Source organism: Amblyomma maculatum, chromosome 4 (assembly GCF_055883805.1).
Source record: "Amblyomma maculatum isolate TAMU_Amacu chromosome 4, ASM5588380v1, whole genome shotgun sequence".
In the NCBI taxonomy this organism is placed as follows: domain Eukaryota; kingdom Metazoa; phylum Arthropoda; class Arachnida; order Ixodida; family Ixodidae; genus Amblyomma; species Amblyomma maculatum.
The window spans coordinates 25,205,902-25,211,923 of record NC_139347.1 but is presented as its reverse complement, the minus strand read 5'-3'; positions in this window follow the sequence as shown (position 1 = coordinate 25,211,923).

Below are 6,022 nucleotides of genomic sequence, written 5' to 3'. Positions count from 1 at the left end.
CTTTTCTCTACGCAGTGGTGCCAAGCTTTGTTCACTCATTGCAGCGTCATTACAGTCAAGAAAACGTAAAAAACTATATTTGAATATGTATGCTTTGTCTTTAATACCTACTTACCCATTTTAAGCAACAAATTTTCGTACAATTGAAAGAAACTACACAGAAAAGGAGTGATTTTGGCCTTTTTTGTATTGTTTGCCACGTTCACCGTTATATCGGGAGGAAAACGAGTGGTGGCTCACAAAAGTGTAATTAATTTGGTTTGTTTACGTACACATGAATAAAAATTACTAAATAAAAAAGTGGCGTGTTCACGGAGTCAGTTCTTTGTTACCGCTTTTAGGACTAATGCCTTTAACGGGTTTGAATTTCCCGCTCATACTGATCTCTTGCCTCCGTGCGGCTCTGTAAATCCAGAGGCAATCTGTAACTTTACGCGCGTTATCGCAACATATTTTTGTAACGCGAGCGTATTCAGGCAAAGCAAAAGCTTCGTGCGCATTTAGTTTGCCATGAAAGTGCAGCAATGTTTACATGGCTGCGACAGTCGCACCGAGGCCGGCTTCTGTCACTGCGATGTTATATAGCCTAAACGGCACGTATCGGTACGGGCCGCTGCGCAAGCAGTGTCAAATCGAGACTCAACTGCTACATTCAGAAGTGCATGCATACCCAAAAGTCTAGTGAAACGAGTGGGGAATTGTAGGAGCCTTTGGGGTCGAGACGAAAAAAAAACATTGCCTGTGGGACCTGCTTGCAGGCTAGCGAAAATGCGAGATACAGCAAATCTCTGTTGCCTGGAGCTTATGGGGCGGCGCCATAGCTTTCGCTTCCAGCTGCGACGTAAGGTGGTGACATGATCGCCCAAGCTTCGGTGCACCGCCATGTTTACAATGGGTTATCGCAGCGGAACACGGAGGAAGGAAAGCTCCTACATGCAGCGGCTTCTGCGCCAGCTCTACGATGCGGTTCCGGATAGCCATGTAACAATGTAAATAAAAATAAAACCGCGGCTACAATGCAGCGTAACGGCAGAGACAAGCGGCCCCTGCTTCGCTGAATACCGTCATGCTAAAGCAATGCAAGACGGCTTACCGTTAACTCTTTTTCTGAAAATATAGCGTTTGCCGCTGATGTTGACACTAGACATGCCTTACTTTCTTCGCATTTGCATTTCGATGCCATAGGGTTCATATGAGCTCCAAGGCTCCTAATTTAAATCTGGGTATGAAGGGTCTCGTTTGTCGGGACTTTTCTTTTGAACCATTCAGGTGCCTCTTTACCCCAATTTGTCATTAGTAAACCACGCCTTTGATGCCAGAAGCGATGAATGGAGCATTGCACTGGATGCCAGTACTGACGTCAGAGCCGAACACAATAGAAGGCGAACAGGCACGTGACAGTATCGTGAAACCAATTACTGTAAATTATTCCCCTAGGTCTCACCCTAGTGAAAAAATTAACATAAAGCTTTCAGGTTCGTGCGCCAAGAGAGGTTGAAAATCCTTGTCTTTAGGCGGAATGATTAACGGATTGACTGGACAGTAGGATTGAGTCTCTTCAGTGGCAGCGGTGTGATGCGGCAGTGATGTTTGCTGCACATCACGATTGCACACATAGAGGTCCACTGTACACAACGGTGTAAAATATGTCGCTCCGAAATAATCAACATGACATGTCCAACACAAGATGATGATGAGAAAAGGTGCGACATTGGCTTTAAAAACTGTACGATATGGAGATAATACGAGCTAGATGCAATCTTTGGTTGCAATGCAGCGGTATATTGGTAAGTTTACATGTAGACCGGCACTAAAGCTATTCTCTAAAATCAAGCATCCTTCACCCGCAAGAATCAGTAATGACTGCCGGCACAGACTGGCTCGTACAGAAGGCCATACGTATCAAATAGTAGTTCACTTCGAGTGTGCACTACGCTGTTCAAAATATTCCACAGAACGGGGGAAGGGCAAGCTGGATGACATGCTTCAACATGGTCATGAGGAACCGGCACTTATAACGACGGACCGAGCAGCAAAAAGTTGATGATTAAAAAAAAAGTCACTGTGCTACAACAGAGAGGCTGCCCACGGAATGAAAAGAATGAAGAAAAAGTTGGAGAAGGAAGCATAGAAAATTGAGGGACACAAGTTGATACCAAGGACTCTCGCTGAACGTTTTCGGTATACTGTACCTTGTAGCCACTTCTTGGTTTTTCTTTCTTTTTTTTTTCACAAGAAAATCAAACAGCTTCCACTCCCTTGCGCTTGTAACAAATGACCTTTATTAATTGTCAGAGTAAAGACAGGTGCATGCTTCATTCCCTTCATGCAAGTGAGCACAATCAACGGTGACGCGAAAGATTCGGTGAAAACAGTCGTGACAGGTGACGCTTATTTACAGTGAGGCTGTTCGATGATGGTATGATTCGTGCTTTAAACAATACCGCTATGAAAAGAGTCGCTGCCCGCGAACTAACAAGTGACTGGTAACGTTCTCTCTTTCTCTCTCTCTCTTAAGACTAATGACACAGCGGGGTTAGCGCGTACGATTGCAGGGGGCAAGAATAATCTTAAAAAGATGTTCTAGCAGCGGGTACTTTAACCAACCATGAATTGTAAAGCATGAATACAAAGCACTACGCACTTGACGACAGGACACTGTTCAACATTGAATATGAATGCACTTACCGACAGGCGAACTACTTGAAATGTGCTCTTTTAATTAATGCAGTGTTCAGGCCATTTAAGGAAATGGAAAATAAGATGGTTTTTATTTGCTGGAGGCCATTTTGAACGCTAATGTCGCGTTCTGTTTCTCTATTTTTTTTTTTTTTTTGTTCGCAAGGCTGACTTCAGTATAATAGCGCTGCTTTTTCCTAGAATGACTTCAGTATGTTCATTCCAATAAATTTATTCCGCCCCGCTCCCTGTAGCGGGCAACTGCATCGTCAATATTTCCTCAAGCGCACTTTGGTTAACTCAAGTGCAGCGGTGCTTAGCAAAATGAAGTCACTCGAAAGTAAAAAGTACCAATCATCGCCGCAACACGCGCGCTAGATTTCAAGAACTCCCCCGAGGTTATGGAACTGAGCCTGTTTTTACTGCAAACCATACTTATAACTACCGATCCAATAACTGAAAATAGTTACCGTTACCTTACTGAGATTGCGAAAAATTGCCGGCAAACGTCCGTAAGGGACACTGCCCTACAAGGGTGAAGGAAATTGCGTAGTGCTTTGTTAACAAGAATTCGGGCTGTCAATGTCATCGTCTTTTCTACGATTAACGGTAAAGGCTCTGGCGTCCTCGTTTCCTTCTACGCTTTCATTTTTGCGAATGTTGAGGTTTCTTTTGGACGTAATAAAATTATTTGGGTGAATGTATTAGCATTTGCTACTGAGTGCATCCGGCAAAAACTGCTTGCAGCAATCCTCGTTCAGACACCCTCTGCGACTATGTATTAGTGCTGAGTGACATTCACTAAATGTAACCTGATTTTTGGTCATTTTTGCGGGGCGTTCGGCAGCGTTTAATAATTATTCTTGTTGTGAAAAACCATTCTGACAGTTCAATTCATCATGAAGCGAGGGAAAGAAAAGTGGTAATCGAGCAGCTCCTCCTTAAATCGTCATAGGACGCAACTGAGTCTCTGTAAGCTGTGCACAGCTTCTTTTAGCTCTTGCTCGTCTGGTCGCTCTCTCAATTCCTGTGCGCACTCGCAGGATCTGTCACACCTAACACACTCTCCATGTCACCCAGTCACAAAACCACTCGGTGTCCAGACAAGCACACTCCTCTCCATCAAGGCCTCCGTGTCTCTTTTCTCGTGAAGAAAAGTTTGTTCTTTGCATATAGCTTGCGCGTACCACAAGCAATTGAGCATCATGGGCTATCCTTGTTCAGTTGACTACCGTGTCAGACATTTATTTCTGTTTATTCGCCTCAGTTCTCAACCTCATACCTTTGTTTGAACTCCACATCGAGTCGCTCATTTTTGCGCATGTCGCCGTATTTCGACACTTGCAACGCTGCCTGCAGCGTAACATCCCAACTGCTTTAAGGAGGGACTCTCCTTTTTATAACAATTTACGGGCTCTTCCTCACTGCGAGTCCAGGCATACCCTCATGACTGACGCTACGGCATCGAACAGCTTTGTATGCATCGGCAAAATGTAACCCTCTGGACTTGACTATATTTATAGTCTTTAGGCTTCTCTTGGTCGAGTAAGGTATTTTATTATGGCCAATAAGCGTACGTGTTCACTCTTTATTTTTTAATCGAACCACCTTCAAAATGTTGTTGATTCCCAAATATGGCACGTTTTGAAGTATTTACGACGGCAGCATACGGTTTTGGTGAGTTTAGATCCTGTGCTGGTTTGTTCTAACAGCGCAGTGCTACCAAAAATGTTTTCTGTTATAAACAAAGCTTCACTTTTCGCTGCAATGCTCCCATGTTTTAAAATGTCACGAGCACAGTCGTGAGACCGCATTTCTCATCTGACTCAACAGAAAAGCATTCCAAAGTAATGAACGTTTCTACCTTCCCTGACAGCTTTGAAGAGTGCAATTCGTTACATATGATTAGGTCTGGCAGCAGTTAAAAATTTTTTTAACCTAAGCTGGTTTTCCAGGTATAACCTTAGTTTTCTTTTATCTTTCTTTTTTTTTACTATACAGAAAACTTAAGCGCCTATAATTCAACTCATCATCACAAACACGTAAACAAGATGATTTGGCGCTATATTTACAGTTCATTGTCTACTTAATGTCGAATGAACCTTTCACTGTGCTATTGACTTTATTTTTATGGAATGTCCCCGAGATCCAAATGTCTCAGTGTCAAGGTATCACGTACTGCTGCCCTTGATAGTGCGACACTAGCTCACCAGTTTGCGACATTCTAGCTGGTATGTATGCAGGAGAGCTAAGATCTGCTATTGAGGTTCGGAATAAAGTAATTCGGCAGCTCTAAAAACGGTTTTCCAGAAAGTTTTACCGCGATTTAAATTTTGGCTTCTGTTTTGTACCGTTGTTATTATAAGCTTTTTTTTTTTCTGTACGGAGGGAAGTTGGCACATAGCTTTTTATTTCTGGAGCTAGGAATTGCCTGAAGCTTCTCTCTTTGAGGTCATGCGCAATTTTCACTCAGGACGGATCCATCTACTACCACAATGCTCGTCTGGGTGCGGTTGTTGGCCAATGGGCAAATTTCTGGACCACTTCTTTTTTACCTTTGCAGATTTCGCTCTTGATATTACTTTCTTGATAATACATTCACAGTCACCGCAAACTTAGGCTTCTACCTTGAACCGACTACGTTACCGAGAATTTTAAGACGCGGCCTTAACGTGCTTATAGCGGTAAAGCAGATGCACCACTTCTCATTTGGCGGCGCTTCTAAGATAAGGTCTACCCCACTTCGCTTTTTGGATGCTTCTTTGACATGTCTTTTAAATGCCCAAAGCTACACAAAATTAATTTCTGAATCGGCCAGGAGATACCTGTTTGGAACGGCTGACCTAAGCTTTCAAATCACTGCAATGAATACTTCAACTTCATTTAAGCGTCATCTGGAGTTAGTCCGATGAGGACTTTGAGCCTATAGAGTTCAATACGCTCGGTAGACGGGTGGCATCAAAATCGCTAATCTTGTTCACCGCGCATTCCGATACTCTATTTTGACTAATCTGACCTCATAGGCTTTTTCAAGGAGCAAAAGTGCGCATATTTTTATCTGGCAGTTTTCAACCCGTGGAGGATTTTCCCAGATGATCAATGGCGGCAGTTTCATACCTTGGTCCGAATGAAAGGCCCGCATCAAGCTCCGAGCAGGGAGCCGGACAACACTCTAGTGGGCGCATAAAGGACGATATTACACTCTTAATCTGGTTCCACATAGGCTTGAAAAAAAGTTCCAGTTATAAGTGGAACTTCCACTCATATGAGTGAAGTTTCATTTATAACTGCAACTTTTCTGACGCATATGTGGAAACAGATTTATAGTTTAATAACGGGCAAC